The sequence below is a fragment of the Acanthopagrus latus genome, chromosome 16 (assembly GCF_904848185.1).
Source record: "Acanthopagrus latus isolate v.2019 chromosome 16, fAcaLat1.1, whole genome shotgun sequence".
Classification (NCBI taxonomy): Eukaryota; Metazoa; Chordata; class Actinopteri; order Spariformes; family Sparidae; genus Acanthopagrus; species Acanthopagrus latus.
The window spans coordinates 21,625,812-21,646,391 of NC_051054.1; the positions used below are offsets into that span (position 1 = coordinate 21,625,812).

General features: G+C 41.0%; 23 non-coding genes across 23 annotated transcripts; all 23 read right to left on the minus strand.

Moving 5' to 3' along the window:
- Positions 1-8,932: 8,932 nt before the first annotated feature.
- LOC119005246 lies at positions 8,933-9,073 on the minus strand. The gene has a single exon (XR_005070424.1). It is a non-coding gene; the product is annotated as a U4 spliceosomal RNA (small nuclear RNA).
- A 367-nt stretch (positions 9,074-9,440) lies between these two features.
- Positions 9,441-9,581, minus strand: LOC119005247. Its single transcript, XR_005070425.1, has one exon. It is a non-coding gene; the product is annotated as a U4 spliceosomal RNA (small nuclear RNA).
- A 367-nt stretch (positions 9,582-9,948) lies between these two features.
- Positions 9,949-10,089, minus strand: LOC119005248. The gene has a single exon (XR_005070426.1). It is a non-coding gene; the product is annotated as a U4 spliceosomal RNA (small nuclear RNA).
- Positions 10,090-10,456: 367 nt separating this feature from the next.
- LOC119005249 lies at positions 10,457-10,597 on the minus strand. Its single transcript, XR_005070427.1, has one exon. It is a non-coding gene; the product is annotated as a U4 spliceosomal RNA (small nuclear RNA).
- A 381-nt stretch (positions 10,598-10,978) lies between these two features.
- LOC119005250 lies at positions 10,979-11,119 on the minus strand. Its single transcript, XR_005070428.1, has one exon. It is a non-coding gene; the product is annotated as a U4 spliceosomal RNA (small nuclear RNA).
- A 367-nt stretch (positions 11,120-11,486) lies between these two features.
- Positions 11,487-11,627, minus strand: LOC119005252. The gene has a single exon (XR_005070430.1). It is a non-coding gene; the product is annotated as a U4 spliceosomal RNA (small nuclear RNA).
- A 367-nt stretch (positions 11,628-11,994) lies between these two features.
- Positions 11,995-12,135, minus strand: LOC119005253. The gene has a single exon (XR_005070431.1). It is a non-coding gene; the product is annotated as a U4 spliceosomal RNA (small nuclear RNA).
- A 367-nt stretch (positions 12,136-12,502) lies between these two features.
- On the minus strand, positions 12,503-12,643 carry LOC119005254. Its single transcript, XR_005070432.1, has one exon. It is a non-coding gene; the product is annotated as a U4 spliceosomal RNA (small nuclear RNA).
- Positions 12,644-13,010: 367 nt separating this feature from the next.
- LOC119005255 lies at positions 13,011-13,151 on the minus strand. The gene has a single exon (XR_005070433.1). It is a non-coding gene; the product is annotated as a U4 spliceosomal RNA (small nuclear RNA).
- Positions 13,152-13,518: 367 nt separating this feature from the next.
- Positions 13,519-13,659, minus strand: LOC119005256. Its single transcript, XR_005070434.1, has one exon. It is a non-coding gene; the product is annotated as a U4 spliceosomal RNA (small nuclear RNA).
- Positions 13,660-14,026: 367 nt separating this feature from the next.
- LOC119005257 lies at positions 14,027-14,167 on the minus strand. The gene has a single exon (XR_005070435.1). It is a non-coding gene; the product is annotated as a U4 spliceosomal RNA (small nuclear RNA).
- A 367-nt stretch (positions 14,168-14,534) lies between these two features.
- LOC119005258 lies at positions 14,535-14,675 on the minus strand. The gene has a single exon (XR_005070436.1). It is a non-coding gene; the product is annotated as a U4 spliceosomal RNA (small nuclear RNA).
- A 367-nt stretch (positions 14,676-15,042) lies between these two features.
- LOC119005259 lies at positions 15,043-15,183 on the minus strand. The gene has a single exon (XR_005070437.1). It is a non-coding gene; the product is annotated as a U4 spliceosomal RNA (small nuclear RNA).
- A 381-nt stretch (positions 15,184-15,564) lies between these two features.
- LOC119005260 lies at positions 15,565-15,705 on the minus strand. The gene has a single exon (XR_005070438.1). It is a non-coding gene; the product is annotated as a U4 spliceosomal RNA (small nuclear RNA).
- Positions 15,706-16,073: 368 nt separating this feature from the next.
- On the minus strand, positions 16,074-16,214 carry LOC119005261. Its single transcript, XR_005070439.1, has one exon. It is a non-coding gene; the product is annotated as a U4 spliceosomal RNA (small nuclear RNA).
- Positions 16,215-16,581: 367 nt separating this feature from the next.
- On the minus strand, positions 16,582-16,722 carry LOC119005263. Its single transcript, XR_005070441.1, has one exon. It is a non-coding gene; the product is annotated as a U4 spliceosomal RNA (small nuclear RNA).
- A 367-nt stretch (positions 16,723-17,089) lies between these two features.
- LOC119005264 lies at positions 17,090-17,230 on the minus strand. The gene has a single exon (XR_005070442.1). It is a non-coding gene; the product is annotated as a U4 spliceosomal RNA (small nuclear RNA).
- A 381-nt stretch (positions 17,231-17,611) lies between these two features.
- Positions 17,612-17,752, minus strand: LOC119005265. The gene has a single exon (XR_005070443.1). It is a non-coding gene; the product is annotated as a U4 spliceosomal RNA (small nuclear RNA).
- A 381-nt stretch (positions 17,753-18,133) lies between these two features.
- On the minus strand, positions 18,134-18,274 carry LOC119005266. Its single transcript, XR_005070444.1, has one exon. It is a non-coding gene; the product is annotated as a U4 spliceosomal RNA (small nuclear RNA).
- A 381-nt stretch (positions 18,275-18,655) lies between these two features.
- Positions 18,656-18,796, minus strand: LOC119005267. Its single transcript, XR_005070445.1, has one exon. It is a non-coding gene; the product is annotated as a U4 spliceosomal RNA (small nuclear RNA).
- Positions 18,797-19,177: 381 nt separating this feature from the next.
- Positions 19,178-19,318, minus strand: LOC119005268. The gene has a single exon (XR_005070446.1). It is a non-coding gene; the product is annotated as a U4 spliceosomal RNA (small nuclear RNA).
- A 367-nt stretch (positions 19,319-19,685) lies between these two features.
- LOC119005243 lies at positions 19,686-19,826 on the minus strand. Its single transcript, XR_005070422.1, has one exon. It is a non-coding gene; the product is annotated as a U4 spliceosomal RNA (small nuclear RNA).
- Positions 19,827-20,206: 380 nt separating this feature from the next.
- LOC119005244 lies at positions 20,207-20,347 on the minus strand. Its single transcript, XR_005070423.1, has one exon. It is a non-coding gene; the product is annotated as a U4 spliceosomal RNA (small nuclear RNA).
- Between the last annotated feature and the right edge of the window lie 233 nt (positions 20,348-20,580).

The following is a 20,580-nucleotide window of genomic DNA, read 5'->3' on the forward strand; positions in this document are numbered from 1 at the left end:
AACATGTGAGATGGAGGTTGAGGCAAAAAGAAGAGATGATGAAGAAGAGGAGGGTCAGGCAGAGAGAAAGAGAGCTGGATTAGCAGGATGTGATGAAGAAGGGGCCACATGATGGTTGAGAAGCAGGGGAGATTTGGTGGCCAGAGATGAGAAAAGGATGAGAGGGGATGAAGAGGGGATAGATAGGAGGATTAAAAAAGATAACTGGAGTAAAGGAGGATGACAGGAGAGGAGGTGTGGGCCTGCTGGAGAGAGGGCGAGGTGAGCGATTTTAGAAAACGAGAGGGATGAGGAATACGTTGGAGAGAGAGAGCGAGTGACAAGATGATGAAGTTGGAAGGAGGGTGTGATGAAAGAAAACAGAACAGGGAAATAAAGAGAGGGAAGATGGGCTGGATTAGACAGAAAAAAGAGAGCAGAGAGGAGAAACGCTGAGCTGATTCCCAGCTGATGGATCTCGGCCATAGCTCCAAACACCTACACACTGTTTTATACACGCGCACACACACACACACACGCACACACACACACACACTTGTTCTCTCACATCACACAGAGGGACAGAGAGAAATTAAGTGAAGCTGTTTCTACCCTGAGGAGCCCATTTTATCTTCTACTGAACATCAATTCACACACAACAGGCCACAGGGAAGACATGTCAGTGTGTGTGTGTGTGTGTGTGTGTGTGTGTGTGTGTGTGTGTGTGTGTGTGTGTGTGTGTGTGTGTGTGTGTGTGTGTAAAGGAAAGAGAGAGTGCTGAGCATAATTCTCCAAGTGTCTCCCAATCTCATAAACCCACCAGTGTCACCTAACATGAACCAATAGTAAAACACATTTTTAACTGATACGTGACTTCATAATATAGCTTATATTTTCAGTTAGTGAGGAGACTGAGGTGAGACTGGATCTTTTACAATTTTATGACAACATGATGAGTCTGGCAATGGTCTCCCCCCACCCAAGACTGTGTATGGACATGCTATATGGTTCAGCCCAGTGACAGCAAAACTGGCTGTTTTTTTCATGGAGATCTGGGGATATGTCCAGCCATTTTTATTTCTTTTTTTTTTTTTTGTGGTGACCAAAACATGTATTTACATCCACATTTATTAAACCAGATGTTTTCCTGACACTAACCATGGGGTTATTGTGCTACACCAAAGCAGAACAAATGCACTACATTAAGAGAGAATAAAATGTAACCTAAAGAGTCAGTCGTTCAGTTAACCAGACAAAGAACCAGCAAATAATTCATGCAGATTTGCCAGCATGGTGAGCTTCCTCAGCCTCACAGGCTGCTTTAGGGCCCTGTCAAACTGCAATTTTCCAGTTTTTTAAATGGTAGTAAAAGGTTTTATAGTCAGTAGAGACCAGGTTAATCTATAGCTATAGTAGCAAAACTATATAGATTCTATCAGATTATAATGCCTAGTCACACTTCTGTGGTTAATTTGGAGAAAATGTAACACAAAAGTAGTGTAGTCAGCAACACATTACTCTACACAGACAGTAACATCGTAAAGTAACTCATTCATTAGAGCTGACAGCATCTAGTCACTTATAATTCATTTTATTTTAAAACTGCTAAGAACCCCTTCTGAGCTAAATCTTTACATTTATAGATCAATGTGTGTATATAAAGGAATCATAAAATACTTCTAAAAGCACTATTTGCTCTTTTAAGGTGAAAAATCAACTGGCATACATCTTCACAAAGAGCTCACCAGCCGTGACTGATGACTGGCTTCAACCATCTTGTGTGCCCAGGGCCATAGATCAGTGTGTGGGTGTGTGAAATTACAGTCCTTGGCCAGAGTGGCCAACAGACATGCTAAATGCTCTACTGTGCCAAAGGACCAAGGACTTAAACCCATATACAGTACATCTGGAAGCACTCACACAGACACACACACACACACACACACACACACACACACACACACACACACACACACACACACACACACTCACATGAACAAACACACCTGGTAAGCATCTCATCTGTCAAGAGCAAAGAATGTATTTCAATAACATGTCCAATATTGAAATTCTTTACCTCTTCCTCTGACATACACACACAGCACAATCCATATGTCACATATAGCTGATCCATTGCCCTTTCTCTTTCTTTTCTAATGGATTTCCGTGTTAAGGTTCCATTTCCCAGTGTATGTGCACTAGAGTAGTGTAAGTTGTACATTTAACTGTGATTGGTTTAGGTTTAGAATTCGCTGTGATGTCATGAAATACATATGGGCTACTTAAACTTATATTCCAAAAAGTGAGCATGGAGAAGCTTTCCCCCTTAAGCAGGTGAATGAGACAACAAACTCTTCAGATACATCATTCAGTTCAGTGAAGTTCAAACCTCCAAGGTACCAGGGAGAAAAACACATTGGACTGGATGGGAAAGACTGTTATTTAACCCAAACCACGGTTGTCAAACTTGGCAGACAATTAATTGTTGGGTGAAGAGTTGCAGGTGACAGGAGCTCACTTTATCAAGGTCTACATAATGTTATACCAGATTGTTTCAGTTAAATAACAAAGCACACAGAGTTTTATCTCTGGCACTGATCATGATCACTCACTCTACCAACGGAAATGTTCTCCCAAATGTAGGAAATTTGGCAGGACCCATTGATATTTGGCTGCTGAAACCACCAACAGGGATGGAACTGATGTACAAGACATTCGCCAACTCTGTGATTTGTCAATGAATTTATTCTGTTGATAGAGACATTCACGAAGTGGTGCCACACCACTTTTATTTGAGCTTGAACAAAAGCAGAATCCTTCTCCCTAAATCAGGCAGTAAATAACTATTTAAGAAAGCACCTATACCAGTTACGTTGGCTGGCATGTTGGATAAACAGCACTGACAGCTTCAAAATAAAAAAGGTGACTTTATCCCCAATACACAAAACATGAGGCACTGCTAGTGCAGTCCACTCAGGAGATGTATAAAGGGGATTGGAAGCTCCAAATAAGGTATCAATAAAATTTAACTGTGAAATAACTAGAGTGGGGCCTTTATTATGGGAAGCCTTTTTAAAGGGTACACACATTTTGTCTGATTCTAGTGTGTGTGTTGGGCGAGGGCATCTCTCTTTGGGTGGCTGAACACTTATACACTGGCTAACTGGTTTATGAAGCCGTTTGGAAGAATTCAGAAACCTTTGCATCCTGCGATGGGACAGAATAAGGACAAGAAAACAATGACCTCCTGATGTGTGTCCTCTCAGGCAGGGATGGTGACCTCCAACACAAAGACAGACAGACATGTAACACTGTGTAGACAGGATAGTGGGAGTTCCTATCTACTGCTGTGATGCAATGAATCTACGTGTTTGATTATACACAAGGCACAAAATGATCAGAGAACTTCCCTTCTAACAACATCAACACTAACTCACTCATTGGGCGTCTGCTGAAAAACCATTTTATCTTGAGGAGGTTCTTTCTATTTATTGATCTATGAAAATTCTTGTTGTTGCACATTCTCAAACATTCTGAGTTCAATTGATTTATAAACACCAAGAAGCATGAGGAGATTGAAATGAACCTGCTGCGTCCAAAACTAAAAAAAATCTAAAATAATAAGAAGAAGAATAAAAAGAAAATGTATTATGTTTAGTGTTTTTGTCTGTTTATCATGCGGCTCTAATACAGCGGTTTAGGAGTTGTAGAGCTGCAAGAAACACCAATACGATCCATTTATAACTGACAACCATTGGACATAAAGTTGAGAAATAAAATGGTAGTTTGCTGATTCTTGTGGTCCAATAAAATTGTGAGTTCATCAGGAGGAGGACAGCTGAGAACAGCAACCTGGTCTTGGACCACCGCGCTCGCTGTAATTGTCCAGCACTACCAGGGCCATGAAAATCTTCAGTTTTTTCATGGGAAGAAGGCATCTATCAGTCCCCTCTCTTCAACTGAAAAACCTCAGGTCTGTATTTAGCATGAAATGCCACCATCAAGCCATCAAGTCTTTCATCATATAAAAATGATAGGCTCAAGCTAATAAGTAGTGGAGTGGGACGGGGTTTGCGAGAAAACAAGTGGTATCCATAACAATGTGTGTCTGACTCACTTTTCTGCCATTGTGATTTGCTACCTGCTTCAGCATCACTTCAAGAGGTAATGGGTGCCTTTGGATTTAGAGTGCAGCATTCTCTTACATTTCATTCTCGTAGTCGTCTTGAACATTTTCCCAGCCTGTCAATGTGTCAAATATTTGCCATATTTTTGCAGACAAGCTCACATTTTTACATGTCACCTCATGTTCTCTCCCTCATTCTCATGGTTGTCTTCATTTTGGAAATTTACACAAAAAATGAGAGTCATTAAGGTTGTGTTCACAACATTATTTTGCTTGGATTGGACTAAAGAAAGAAATAATACATTCTAGCCTTTATAATTCGGTAAATTCTAATCTCAGCAGAGACAGGTAACCCATCAGTTCCACAGTATATCAAATCACCTATATCATCTCCACACCTGTGTGTTTGAGAGTAGAGGAAAGGGCTTACTCACCTGCCCAAAATTAAAGCTGTAACAATCAAATGTGTTGTAACAAATTATGTAGATGACACTGCCAATGCCAATTCATAATTAATTTGGAAACATAAAAATGTTGGTTTTGTTGTGAAACCTCCTGTGAAATGATGAATGTTTTGCCTTGAACAGTCCTTGCATTGTTCCATGCCCTCTAAATCAAATAATCCAATAGTTATTTACAATTTTAAGGATTTTAAGTCGAACCATTGTGAACGGGGGGGGGGGGGGGGGGGGGGGGGGGGTGGTTGACTGACAGTGGCCCCAAAAAATAGGTAAAAACTATATAAAAACTATATACTATATATAAACTATATAAAATCAGTCCTTATAAAATAAAGATAGCCTATACTCCATATTTATTTCAGACAGATTTTCATGTATTACAAATGTAAATGAAATGTCATGTAAATAAAAAGAGCATATGTATGTGTATATATAATATAGTTCAAATTCAGCTATCACTAAAATAGAGTGTTTGGTCAGTAGTTTGGGACTCTCACCTTTCTGCTTTGCAGTAGGAACAGAGGAGAACGTTCCTGCTGCATACAGACTGCATGACTCAATACAAATCTCAATACAGTTTTAGAATTTTATATTTTCTGGAAATCAGAACATTAAATTGCAATGACCATATAGCCTCATATATGTATTTTTTCACCCAAAATCCCAATCCACCACCAGTGAGTCTACAGTTGTAGAGAAAAATTAGGCCTGCATGTGGGACTACAAGGGAGACAGTGAGCAGTAACCAAGTAACTGTCATGTTGTTCTTTTCACAAATATGGCAATGATAGTCAAAAATATCATTAAATGAGACCTATACAAGGGCCCAATTAGATTTCTTTACATGGGGCCCAAAATCCCTGATTCACAGCCAAGACTGTCAAACACACAAAAATGTCCCAAACTTCAAGCTGCACATACTCATGCAATGCAAATACAACCTGTCAAAGAAACACACTCACACACAGTCCTCGCACACACAACCTCACACTTGTCAAAGAGTGGCACCTCAACACAAATATAAATTCACACACAGCTGCACAAAATTGTCCCTGAATTACATTCATTCATAGCCAACAATATGAGCTGGCCAACAAAAAAAACCACAAAAAAAAAACACAGGCAGACAGGCATGCTTGCATGCAACCATGCCTACACTGAAAGAAAAAATCCATGGACCACTTCACACTATATGGCTTTCATCAATAAGGAGTGCCTATATGTGCTAGAATGGTAAATATCAGAGGAAATTAGTTGTCCAGCCATGACAATCCAGCCATCTGTCTCCAACAGCAGAAACCGAAATAAATAAATCAAATAACAGACAGAGAATAGACGAAGAATACAAGAAGGGCTACAGCGGCCAGGGGAAAAAAATGGAAGACAATGGTGACATTGCAACTCCACTGAATGACTCAACAACACACAGCTGTCTCCACCTTCCTAGAAGGAATGAACTATGGACTCTGAACTCGAGTGAAGAATCAGACTTTGAAAATGCCTGTAAAGGGGTGGGACCAGAGTGGTTTAAGCAGGCTCAGGCAGTGTTGTTTCAACATCACAAGGTGGTTTCATTCATAAGTGCTATCATATTTCACATGTAAATCCAAACTATTTACACAATAGTAACATTAAATTAGCTTAATTTATCATAACTCAACATACGATGATTCAAACTCAAACTCAAATCGTGTGTAAATGGCTACACATGACATCCGTCCTCCTGAACAGCTTCAGAGAGTCTGCTTTTATAGACTCTGGGCAGTCACAGTCCACACAGGTTGTCCCAATAAACAGGTACCCCTGTCTTCCCCGCAAACAGATATGTAATTAACACTCATTAAGACCACATATTTCATCTTATATACTTTTATCTCGACCGCCACTCGGCTGATGTTACCGTAGAATGACAACTTAACCCAGTTTATTTAATTAATTAATAATCAAATTACTTAATGTTATATCACCCCCCTGGACTTTGTTTCTCCCGTTGACATCATCAGTGATGTCATTGCTGGTATTAAAAGAGGAAGAGGAGCCATTTCCTTCCCCCTTGACGGGGAGGAGAGATGGTGGCGACATCAGCAGGACGACAAAGTAAAAGTTATCAAAATGCGGGAAATTCAAATCGAGGTAGAAATAATCTCGTACTGGCAGTTGGGCATGACTGCTCCATGAATGGGTCAGAGGTAGGCAGTTGGGCAGCAATGGAGTGTTATGAAGGGAGCGAAGAAGAGAATGAGGGGCTGATGTGTGGACAGTTGGATGGAAGTTGAGGCAAGCCTGAAAAAGGGAATAAAAGAGCAGGAGATGATAATGATGAGAAATCTGAAAGTAAGGGAGAAGGACAGGAGCAAGCAGGCAACAAATCTGACAAACCTGAGAAATGCATTGTAATAATAAGTTTTAATCAAATGGCTCAAGAAAGCATGAAGAAAGCTAACCCGTTTATGCTAACAACAACTCTGGGTAGGGGAGACAGGGGACAAGATAGGGCAGATACTATCTGCAAAGATCCTCAAAGATGGCAACCTGTTGGTATGCTGTGCGAATGAAGGGCAGCTTGAGAGTGCACTTAAGATAAAACAAATAGGGAAACTTAAGGTGGCAAGCACAGAAAGGGTGGGAGCACAACATGGTGGTGGGTGTAAAGGAATGATTACAGGAGTGCCAATAAGTTTAAGTATGAGGGAACTAATGAGGAATATCAAAGGGGGAAAAATAGTGAGTGCAATATTTTACAAATATTTACATTTAAAGTGAACTCTGCTTTTGAGTCTGTTTTGGTCTGGTTATCGGTCTCTGATTTCAGCGTGGTGTGCTATTTTACTGATTTGGTTATTATTTCTTTAATCAAAATAATTGTAATAATTACTACCAATTGTTAACTTCTAATAACCACACCTGCCCTACCATCAATCCCAACAATAATACACATGAAGAAAATCCACTGAATGGGAATTTGTGTCCAAAGTTTTGACTGGTAGTGTGTATAGATATAGATGGATAGATCTATATCAATAGAAAATTATTTTTTTAAGTGGCATACATACACCTTGGGCTCCTAGTCAAATCTGTCTTTTTTTCATCAAAATTACTTAAGAACGCTCAGCCAATTCGAAGAAATCCCACTGGCTAGACAAGGCCTACTTTGTCTAGCTGCCCATAACATGTTAACAGAAGGTTGCTATAGTGTTAGCTTTGACAAAACGTATTTCAGTTCATGTTCACTCAATTAGCAAGCTATTTTTATGTAAATACTAACCAACATAACATTGCCATCAATATTATTTTAGACAGTAACATATATCGGTCTGCATTGCGGTATTGGATACATTTCTACTGCTAAGAGAGCCAAGCCAGTAGCACCACATCTCATTCCATGATAAAGGTCTGTCACCTGTGTTAGCTTGGTTATTCAGTGAGCTCCCCTGAGTGGCCTACACCAAAACAGTTTCAAGATCCCTGGATGTTTTGTTTATAACCCAGATTCACCCCTACAGCTGCTGAGCTATAAACCTCACAGCCCCAACACAGTTATGCTCTGATGCAGAGATCTACTGAAAAATAAAATAATATACTTTCCCCAATTTTGTTAAGAGGGTGTGAAGGAAAATAAATTCCTTTCTGTGCCTTTAATGTTGTTCTGTTTTTTGTTGTTTTGTTTGTTTTTTTGTTGGTCTGTTTACTGTTGATTTAGACTGCATTTTACATTTAAACACAATTTTCACATTGTTTGACTTTTAACCCTTGCATACAGCCTGAACTCTTTATCCAGGTCATTCTTGAAACAGGGTACAGATCTCAAGAGGGCAGGTTTTAAATTAAGGTTACAGAAATCAAAGATCAGTACAGTTCTGCTTAAGGGTGGATTTTCATTTCATAGCCTTGGTGGCCCTGAGAGCTCATCTGGAACCTAGTTATCACCCCTGCAGCAGACACAGAAATGCAACTGGCTCCCCTGAGACACAAACTGTAGTAAACACACCATTTCTGTGGAAAACACTATTATGCGGATAAGAAGTTACAGATGTTCTTCCCTTTAACTCCACGTCAATGCATCCTGGATACTGATTGCCCTACAACAATAGATTATGAAATTTTTCGGCGGGTGTGATGTATATTCTAGCCTAGGTGAGTTTTCGGACATGTTCAGGCAGTGAAAACTGCAATGATTTTTCGGATGACAAACCACGGTGGTCAAGACCTACTTGGATCCTAATAGGAATATGTAAGGTCTCTTGAGAGACCAACTAAAATTGCCGCAACTGACTATATTTCAAGACAAGATGAGTCAGGAAATGCTTGCGTTTAAGTGGCCAAAGTCAGAGAGCACAGCTTGTTTATCATTGTACAAAGTTTCAGGTCTCTTGAGAGACCAACAAAAATTGCCACAGCTGACTATATTTCAAGTCATCCAGGCGGGGTATTGGGTTAAGTTTTCAACCAGCAATAATCACGTCTCAGTAGAACTTCATAGACTATGAAATTGCCTCTGCAAAAGGATACTGTTGGACCCAATGTGTTTTAAGTGGCCCTTGTCCAACACTCACATCAAGCGTGGTACTTTCTCAACCTTACTGTATGTACACCACTTTGCAGGTGGGGAAAATGTTCATGTTGCAAATGATTGGCTCATTTAGAAGAGGCCCCGCCTTTTACACACAAAGGAAATCACAGCTGGATGGGAAATCTAAAATTGTTTGTCAAAAAACCATGCTGACATAGGAGAAATAGTGATATGCTGACATGATCAAGACTTCCTAGTTGCAAAATGTTTCACCTTATCCTGACCAGCTGAGTCGGGAAATGCTTGCGTTTAAGTGGCCAAAGTCAGAGAGCACAGCTTGTTTATCATTGTACAAAGTGTAAGGTCTCTTGAGAGACCAACAAAAATTGCCACAGCTGACTATATTTCAAGTCATCCAGGCGGGGTATTGGGTTAAGTTTTCAACCAGCAATAATCACGTCTCAGTAGAACTTCATAGACTATGAAATTGCCTCTGCAAAAGGATACTGTTGGACCCAATGTGTTTTAAGTGGCCCTTGTCCAACACTCACATCAAGCGTGGTACTTTCTCAACCTTACTGTATGTACACCACTTTGCAGGTGGGGAAAATGTTCATGTTGCAAATGATTGGCTCATTTAGAAGAGGCCCCGCCTTTTACACACAAAGGAAATCACAGCTGGATGGGAAATCTAAAATTGTTTGTCAGAAAACCATGCTGACATAGGACAAATAGTGGTATGCTGACATGATCAAGACTTCCTAGTTGCAAAATGTTTCACCTTATCCTGACCAGCTGACTCGGGAAATGCTTGCGTTTAAGTGGCCAAAGTCAGAGAGCACAGCTTGTTTATCATTGTACAAAGTGTAAGGTCTCTTGAGAGACCAACAAAAATTGCCACAGCTGACTATATTTCAAGTCATCCAGGCGGGGTATTGGGTTAAGTTTTCAACCAGCAATAATCACGTCTCAGTAGAACTTCATAGACTATGAAATTGCCTCTGCAAAAGGATACTGTTGGACCCAATGTGTTTTAAGTGGCCCTTGTCCAACACTCACATCAAGCGTGGTACTTTCTCAACCTTACTGTATGTACACCACTTTGCAGGTGGGGAAAATGTTCATGTTGCAAATGATTGGCTCATTTAGAAGAGGCCCCGCCTTTTACACACAAAGGAAATCACAGCTGGATGGGAAATCTAAAATTGTTTGTCAGAAAACCATGCTGACATAGGACAAATAGTGGTATGCTGACATGATCAAGACTTCCTAGTTGCAAAATGTTTCACCTTATCCTGACCAGCTGAGTCGGGAAATGCTTGCGTTTAAGTGGCCAAAGTCAGAGAGCACAGCTTGTTTATCATTGTACAAAGTGTAAGGTCTCTTGAGAGACCAACAAAAATTGCCACAGCTGACTATATTTCAAGTCATCCAGGCGGGGTATTGGGTTAAGTTTTCAACCAGCAATAATCACGTCTCAGTAGAACTTCATAGACTATGAAATTGCCTCTGCAAAAGGATACTGTTGGACCCAATGTGTTTTAAGTGGCCCTTGTCCAACACTCACATCAAGCGTGGTACTTTCTCAACCTTACTGTATGTACACCACTTTGCAGGTGGGGAAAATGTTCATGTTGCAAATGATTGGCTCATTTAGAAGAGGCCCCGCCTTTTACACACAAAGGAAATCACAGCTGGATGGGAAATCTAAAATTGTCTGGCTAAAATTGTTTGTCAGAAAACCATGCTTACATAGGACAAATAGTGATATGCTGACATGATCAAGACTTCCTAGTTGCAAAATGTTTCACCTTATCCTGACCAGCTGAGTCGGGAAATGCTTGCGTTTAAGTGGCCAAAGTCAGAGAGCACAGCTTGTTTATCATTGTACAAAGTGTAAGGTCTCTTGAGAGACCAACAAAAATTGCCACAGCTGACTATATTTCAAGTCATCCAGGCGGGGTATTGGGTTAAGTTTTCAACCAGCAATAATCACGTCTCAGTAGAACTTCATAGACTATGAAATTGCCTCTGCAAAAGGATACTGTTGGACCCAATGTGTTTTAAGTGGCCCTTGTCCAACACTCACATCAAGCGTGGTACTTTCTCAACCTTACTGTATGTACACCACTTTGCAGGTGGGGAAAATGTTCATGTTGCAAATGATTGGCTCATTTAGAAGAGGCCCCGCCTTTTACACACAAAGGAAATCACAGCTGGATGGGAAATCTAAAATTGTTTGTCAGAAAACCATGCTGACATAGGACAAATAGTGGTATGCTGACATGATCAAGACTTCCTAGTTGCAAAATGTTTCACCTTATCCTGACCAGCTGACTCGGGAAATGCTTGCGTTTAAGTGGCCAAAGTCAGAGAGCACAGCTTGTTTATCATTGTACAAAGTGTAAGGTCTCTTGAGAGACCAACAAAAATTGCCACAGCTGACTATATTTCAAGTCATCCAGGCGGGGTATTGGGTTAAGTTTTCAACCAGCAATAATCACGTCTCAGTAGAACTTCATAGACTATGAAATTGCCTCTGCAAAAGGATACTGTTGGACCCAATGTGTTTTAAGTGGCCCTTGTCCAACACTCACATCAAGCGTGGTACTTTCTCAACCTTACTGTATGTACACCACTTTGCAGGTGGGGAAAATGTTCATGTTGCAAATGATTGGCTCATTTAGAAGAGGCCCCGCCTTTTACACACAAAGGAAATCACAGCTGGATGGGAAATCTAAAATTGTTTGTCAGAAAACCATGCTGACATAGGACAAATAGTGGTATGCTGACATGATCAAGACTTCCTAGTTGCAAAATGTTTCACCTTATCCTGACCAGCTGAGTCGGGAAATGCTTGCGTTTAAGTGGCCAAAGTCAGAGAGCACAGCTTGTTTATCATTGTACAAAGTGTAAGGTCTCTTGAGAGACCAACAAAAATTGCCACAGCTGACTATATTTCAAGTCATCCAGGCGGGGTATTGGGTTAAGTTTTCAACCAGCAATAATCACGTCTCAGTAGAACTTCATAGACTATGAAATTGCCTCTGCAAAAGGATACTGTTGGACCCAATGTGTTTTAAGTGGCCCTTGTCCAACACTCACATCAAGCGTGGTACTTTCTCAACCTTACTGTATGTACACCACTTTGCAGGTGGGGAAAATGTTCATGTTGCAAATGATTGGCTCATTTAGAAGAGGCCCCGCCTTTTACACACAAAGGAAATCACAGCTGGATGGGAAATCTAAAATTGTTTGTCAGAAAACCATGCTGACATAGGACAAATAGTGATATGCTGACATGATCAAGACTTCCTAGTTGCAAAATGTTTCACCTTATCCTGACCAGCTGAGTCGGGAAATGCTTGCGTTTAAGTGGCCAAAGTCAGAGAGCACAGCTTGTTTATCATTGTACAAAGTGTAAGGTCTCTTGAGAGACCAACAAAAATTGCCACAGCTGACTATATTTCAAGTCATCCAGGCGGGGTATTGGGTTAAGTTTTCAACCAGCAATAATCACGTCTCAGTAGAACTTCATAGACTATGAAATTGCCTCTGCAAAAGGATACTGTTGGACCCAATGTGTTTTAAGTGGCCCTTGTCCAACACTCACATCAAGCGTGGTACTTTCTCAACCTTACTGTATGTACACCACTTTGCAGGTGGGGAAAATGTTCATGTTGCAAATGATTGGCTCATTTAGAAGAGGCCCCGCCTTTTACACACAAAGGAAATCACAGCTGGATGGGAAATCTAAAATTGTTTGTCAGAAAACCATGCTGACATAGGACAAATAGTGGTATGCTGACATGATCAAGACTTCCTAGTTGCAAAATGTTTCACCTTATCCTGACCAGCTGACTCGGGAAATGCTTGCGTTTAAGTGGCCAAAGTCAGAGAGCACAGCTTGTTTATCATTGTACAAAGTGTAAGGTCTCTTGAGAGACCAACAAAAATTGCCACAGCTGACTATATTTCAAGTCATCCAGGCGGGGTATTGGGTTAAGTTTTCAACCAGCAATAATCACGTCTCAGTAGAACTTCATAGACTATGAAATTGCCTCTGCAAAAGGATACTGTTGGACCCAATGTGTTTTAAGTGGCCCTTGTCCAACACTCACATCAAGCGTGGTACTTTCTCAACCTTACTGTATGTACACCACTTTGCAGGTGGGGAAAATGTTCATGTTGCAAATGATTGGCTCATTTAGAAGAGGCCCCGCCTTTTACACACAAAGGAAATCACAGCTGGATGGGAAATCTAAAATTGTTTGTCAAAAAACCATGCTGACATAGGAGAAATAGTGATATGCTGACATGATCAAGACTTCCTAGTTGCAAAATGTTTCACCTTATCCTGACCAGCTGAGTCGGGAAATGCTTGCGTTTAAGTGGCCAAAGTCAGAGAGCACAGCTTGTTTATCATTGTACAAAGTGTAAGGTCTCTTGAGAGACCAACAAAAATTGCCACAGCTGACTATATTTCAAGTCATCCAGGCGGGGTATTGGGTTAAGTTTTCAACCAGCAATAATCACGTCTCAGTAGAACTTCATAGACTATGAAATTGCCTCTGCAAAAGGATACTGTTGGACCCAATGTGTTTTAAGTGGCCCTTGTCCAACACTCACATCAAGCGTGGTACTTTCTCAACCTTACTGTATGTACACCACTTTGCAGGTGGGGAAAATGTTCATGTTGCAAATGATTGGCTCATTTAGAAGAGGCCCCGCCTTTTACACACAAAGGAAATCACAGCTGGATGGGAAATCTAAAATTGTTTGTCAGAAAACCATGCTGACATAGGACAAATAGTGGTATGCTGACATGATCAAGACTTCCTAGTTGCAAAATGTTTCACCTTATCCTGACCAGCTGAGTCGGGAAATGCTTGCGTTTAAGTGGCCAAAGTCAGAGAGCACAGCTTGTTTATCATTGTACAAAGTGTAAGGTCTCTTGAGAGACCAACAAAAATTGCCACAGCTGACTATATTTCAAGTCATCCAGGCGGGGTATTGGGTTAAGTTTTCAACCAGCAATAATCACGTCTCAGTAGAACTTCATAGACTATGAAATTGCCTCTGCAAAAGGATACTGTTGGACCCAATGTGTTTTAAGTGGCCCTTGTCCAACACTCACATCAAGCGTGGTACTTTCTCAACCTTACTGTATGTACACCACTTTGCAGGTGGGGAAAATGTTCATGTTGCAAATGATTGGCTCATTTAGAAGAGGCCCCGCCTTTTACACACAAAGGAAATCACAGCTGGATGGGAAATCTAAAATTGTTTGTCAGAAAACCATGCTGACATAGGACAAATAGTGGTATGCTGACATGATCAAGACTTCCTAGTTGCAAAATGTTTCACCTTATCCTGACCAGCTGACTCGGGAAATGCTTGCGTTTAAGTGGCCAAAGTCAGAGAGCACAGCTTGTTTATCATTGTACAAAGTGTAAGGTCTCTTGAGAGACCAACAAAAATTGCCACAGCTGACTATATTTCAAGTCATCCAGGCGGGGTATTGGGTTAAGTTTTCAACCAGCAATAATCACGTCTCAGTAGAACTTCATAGACTATGAAATTGCCTCTGCAAAAGGATACTGTTGGACCCAATGTGTTTTAAGTGGCCCTTGTCCAACACTCACATCAAGCGTGGTACTTTCTCAACCTTACTGTATGTACACCACTTTGCAGGTGGGGAAAATGTTCATGTTGCAAATGATTGGCTCATTTAGAAGAGGCCCCGCCTTTTACACACAAAGGAAATCACAGCTGGATGGGAAATCTAAAATTGTTTGTCAGAAAACCATGCTGACATAGGACAAATAGTGGTATGCTGACATGATCAAGACTTCCTAGTTGCAAAATGTTTCACCTTATCCTGACCAGCTGAGTCGGGAAATGCTTGCGTTTAAGTGGCCAAAGTCAGAGAGCACAGCTTGTTTATCATTGTACAAAGTGTAAGGTCTCTTGAGAGACCAACAAAAATTGCCACAGCTGACTATATTTCAAGTCATCCAGGCGGGGTATTGGGTTAAGTTTTCAACCAGCAATAATCACGTCTCAGTAGAACTTCATAGACTATGAAATTGCCTCTGCAAAAGGATACTGTTGGACCCAATGTGTTTTAAGTGGCCCTTGTCCAACACTCACATCAAGCGTGGTACTTTCTCAACCTTACTGTATGTACACCACTTTGCAGGTGGGGAAAATGTTCATGTTGCAAATGATTGGCTCATTTAGAAGAGGCCCCGCCTTTTACACACAAAGGAAATCACAGCTGGATGGGAAATCTAAAATTGTCTGGCTAAAATTGTTTGTCAGAAAACCATGCTTACATAGGACAAATAGTGATATGCTGACATGATCAAGACTTCCTAGTTGCAAAATGTTTCACCTTATCCTGACCAGCTGAGTCGGGAAATGCTTGCGTTTAAGTGGCCAAAGTCAGAGAGCACAGCTTGTTTATCATTGTACAAAGTGTAAGGTCTCTTGAGAGACCAACAAAAATTGCCACAGCTGACTATATTTCAAGTCATCCAGGCGGGGTATTGGGTTAAGTTTTCAACCAGCAATAATCACGTCTCAGTAGAACTTCATAGACTATGAAATTGCCTCTGCAAAAGGATACTGTTGGACCCAATGTGTTTTAAGTGGCCCTTGTCCAACACTCACATCAAGCGTGGTACTTTCTCAACCTTACTGTATGTACACCACTTTGCAGGTGGGGAAAATGTTCATGTTGCAAATGATTGGCTCATTTAGAAGAGGCCCCGCCTTTTACACACAAAGGAAATCACAGCTGGATGGGAAAATCTAAAATTGTTTGTCAGAAAACCATGCTGACATAGGACAAATAGTGATATGCTGACATGATCAAGACTTCCTAGTTGCAAAATGTTTCACCTTATCCTGACCAGCTGAGTCGGGAAATGCTTGCGTTTAAGTGGCCAAAGTCAGAGAGCACAGCTTGTTTATCATTGTACAAAGTGTAAGGTCTCTTGAGAGACCAACAAAAATTGCCACAGCTGACTATATTTCAAGTCATCCAGGCGGGGTATTGGGTTAAGTTTTCAACCAGCAATAATCACGTCTCAGTAGAACTTCATAGACTATGAAATTGCCTCTGCAAAAGGATACTGTTGGACCCAATGTGTTTTAAGTGGCCCTTGTCCAACACTCACATCAAGCGTGGTACTTTCTCAACCTTACTGTATGTACACCACTTTGCAGGTGGGGAAAATGTTCATGTTGCAAATGATTGGCTCATTTAGAAGAGGCCCCGCCTTTTACACACAAAGGAAATCACAGCTGGATGGGAAATCTAAAATTGTTTGTCAGAAAACCATGCTGACATAGGACAAATAGTGGTATGCTGACATGATCAAGACTTCCTAGTTGCAAAATGTTTCACCTTATCCTGACCAGCTGAGTCGGGAAATGCTTGCGTTTAAGTGGCCAAAGTCAGAGAGCACAGCTTGTTTATCATTGTACAAAGTGTAAGGTCTCTTGAGAGACCAACAAAAATTGCCACAGCTGACTATATTTCAAGTCATCCAGGCGGGGTATTGGGTTAAGTTTTCAACCAGCAATAATCACGTCTCAGTAGAACTTCATAGACTATGAAATTGCCTCTGCAAAAGGATACTGTTGGACCCAATGTGTTTTAAGTGGCCCTTGTCCAACACTCACATCAAGCGTGGTACTTTCTCAACCTTACTGTATGTACACCACTTTGCAGGTGGGGAAAATGTTCATGTTGCAAATGATTGGCTCATTTAGAAGAGGCCCCGCCTTTTACACACAAAGGAAATCACAGCTGGATGGGAAATCTAAAATTGTTTGTCAGAAAACCATGCTGACATAGGACAAATAGTGGTATGCTGACATGATCAAGACTTCCTAGTTGCAAAATGTTTCACCTTATCCTGACCAGCTGAGTCGGGAAATGCTTGCGTTTAAGTGGCCAAAGTCAGAGAGCACAGCTTGTTTATCATTGTACAAAGTGTAAGGTCTCTTGAGAGACCAACAAAAATTGCCACAGCTGACTATATTTCAAGTCATCCAGGCGGGGTATTGGGTTAAGTTTTCAACCAGCAATAATCACGTCTCAGTAGAACTTCATAGACTATGAAATTGCCTCTGCAAAAGGATACTGTTGGACCCAATGTGTTTTAAGTGGCCCTTGTCCAACACTCACATCAAGCGTGGTACTTTCTCAACCTTACTGTATGTACACCACTTTGCAGGTGGGGAAAATGTTCATGTTGCAAATGATTGGCTCATTTAGAAGAGGCCCCGCCTTTTACACACAAAGGAAATCACAGCTGGATGGGGAATCTAAAATTGTCTGGCTAAAATTGTTTGTCAGAAAACCATGCTTACATAGGACAAATAGTGATATGCTGACATGATCAAGACTTCCTAGTTGCAAAATGTTTCACCTTATCCTGACCAGCTGACTCGGGAAATGCTTGCGTTTAAGTGGCCAAAGTCAGAGAGCACAGCTTGTTTATCATTGTACAAAGTGTAAGGTCTCTTGAGAGACCAACAAAAATTGCCACAGCTGACTATATTTCAAGTCATCCAGGCGGGGTATTGGGTTAAGTTTTCAACCAGCAATAATCACGTCTCAGTAGAACTTCATAGACTATGAAATTGCCTCTGCAAAAGGATACTGTTGGACCCAATGTGTTTTAAGTGGCCCTTGTCCAACACTCACATCAAGCGTGGTACTTTCTCAACCTTACTGTATGTACACCACTTTGCAGGTGGGGAAAATGTTCATGTTGCAAATGATTGGCTCATTTAGAAGAGGCCCCGCCTTTTACACACAAAGGAAATCACAGCTGGATGGGAAATCTAAAATTGTCTGGCTAAAATTGTTTGTCAGAAAACCATGCTTACATAGGACAAATAGTGATATGCTGACATGATCAAGACTTCCTAGTTGCAAAATGTTTCACCTTATCCTGACCAGCTGAGTCGGGAAATGCTTGCGTTTAAGTGGCCAAAGTCAGAGAGCACAGCTTGTTTATCATTGTACAAAGTGTAAGGTCTCTTGAGAGACCAACAAAAATTGCCACAGCTGACTATATTTCAAGTCATCCAGGCGGGGTATTGGGTTAAGTTTTCAACCAGCAATAATCACGTCTCAGTAGAACTTCATAGACTATGAAATTGCCTCTGCAAAAGGATACTGTTGGACCCAATGTGTTTTAAGTGGCCCTTGTCCAACACTCACATCAAGCGTGGTACTTTCTCAACCTTACTGTATGTACACCACTTTGCAGGTGGGGAAAATGTTCATGTTGCAAATGATTGGCTCATTTAGAAGAGGCCCCGCCTTTTACACACAAAGGAAATCACAGCTGGATGGGGAATCTAAAATTGTCTGGCTAAAATTGTTTGTCAGAAAACCATGCTTACATAGGAGAAATAGTGATATGCTGACATGATCAAGACTTCCTAGTTGCAAAATGTTTCACCTTATCCTGACCAGCTGACTCGGGAAATGCTTGCGTTTAAGTGGCCAAAGTCAGAGAGCACAGCTTGTTTATCATTGTACAAAGTGTAAGGTCTCTTGAGAGACCAACAAAAATTGCCACAGCTGACTATATTTCAAGTCATCCAGGCGGGGTATTGGGTTAAGTTTTCAACCAGCAATAATCACGTCTCAGTAGAACTTCATAGACTATGAAATTGCCTCTGCAAAAGGATACTGTTGGACCCAATGTGTTTTAAGTGGCCCTTGTCCAACACTCACATCAAGCGTGGTACTTTCTCAACCTTACTGTATGTACACCACTTTGCAGGTGGGGAAAATGTTCATGTTGCAAATGATTGGCTCATTTAGAAGAGGCCCCGCCTTTTACACACAAAGGAAATCACAGCTGGATGGGAAATCTAAAATTGTCTGGCTAAAATTGTTTGTCAGAAAACCATGCTTACATAGGACAAATAGTGATATGCTGACATGATCAAGACTTCCTAGTTGCAAAATGTTTCACCTTATCCTGACCAGCTGAGTCGGGAAATGCTTGCGTTTAAGTGGCCAAAGTCAGAGAGCACAGCTTGTTTATCATTGTACAAAGTGTAAGGTCTCTTGAGAGACCAACAAAAATTGCCACAGCTGACTATATTTCAAGTCATCCAGGCGGGGTATTGGGTTAAGTTTTCAACCAGCAATAATCACGTCTCAGTAGAACTTCATAGACTATGAAATTGCCTCTGCAAAAGGATACTGTTGGACCCAATGTGTTTTAAGTGGCCCTTGTCCAACACTCACATCAAGCGTGGTACTTTCTCAACCTTACTGTATGTACACCACTTTGCAGGTGGGGAAAATGTTCATGTTGCAAATGATTGGCTCATTTAGAAGAGGCCCCGCCTTTTACACACAAAGGAAATCACAGCTGGATGGGAAATCTAAAATTGTTTGTCAGAAAACCATGCTGACATAGGACAAATAGTGGTATGCTGACATGATCAAGACTTCCTAGTTGCAAAATGTTTCACCTTATCCTGACCAGCTGACTCGGGAAATGCTTGCGTTTAAGTGGCCAAAGTCAGAGAGCACAGCTTGTTTATCATTGTACAAAGTGTAAGGTCTCTTGAGAGACCAACAAAAATTGCCACAGCTGACTATATTTCAAGTCATCCAGGCGGGGTATTGGGTTAAGTTTTCAACCAGCAATAATCACGTCTCAGTAGAACTTCATAGACTATGAAACTGCCTCTGCACAAGGATACTGTTGGACCCAATGTGTTTTAAGTGGCCCTTGTCCAACACTCACATCAAGCGTGGTACTTTCTCAACCTTACTGTATGTACACCACTTTGCAGGCGGGAAAATGTTCATGTTGCAAATGATTGGCTCATTTAGAAGAGGCCCCGCCTTTTACACACAAAGGAAATCACAGCTGGATGGGGAATCTAAAATTGTCTGGCTAAAATTGTTTGTCAGAAAACCATGCTTACATAGGAGAAATAGTGATATGCTGACATGATCAAGACTTCCTAGTTGCAAAATGTTTCACCTTATCCTGACCAGCTGAGTCGGGAAATGCTTGCGTTTAAGTGGCCAAAGTCAGAGAGCACAGCTTGTTTATCATTGTACAAAGTGTAAGGTCTCTTGAGAGACCAACAAAAATTGCCACAGCTGACTATATTTCAAGTCATCCAGGCGGGGTATTGGGTTAAGTTTTCAACCAGCAATAATCACGTCTCAGTAGAACTTCATAGACTATGAAACTGCCTCTGCACAAGGATACTGTTGGACCCAATGTGTTTTAAGTGGCCCTTGTCCAACACTCACATCAAGCGTGGTACTTTCTCAACCTTACTGTATGTACACCACTTTGCAGGTGGGGAAAATGTTCATGTTGCAAATGATTGGCTCATTTAGAAGAGGCCCCGCCTTTTACACACAAAGGAAATCACAGCTGGATGGGAAATCTAAAATTGTCTGGCTAAAATTGTTTGTCAGAAAACCATGCTTACAT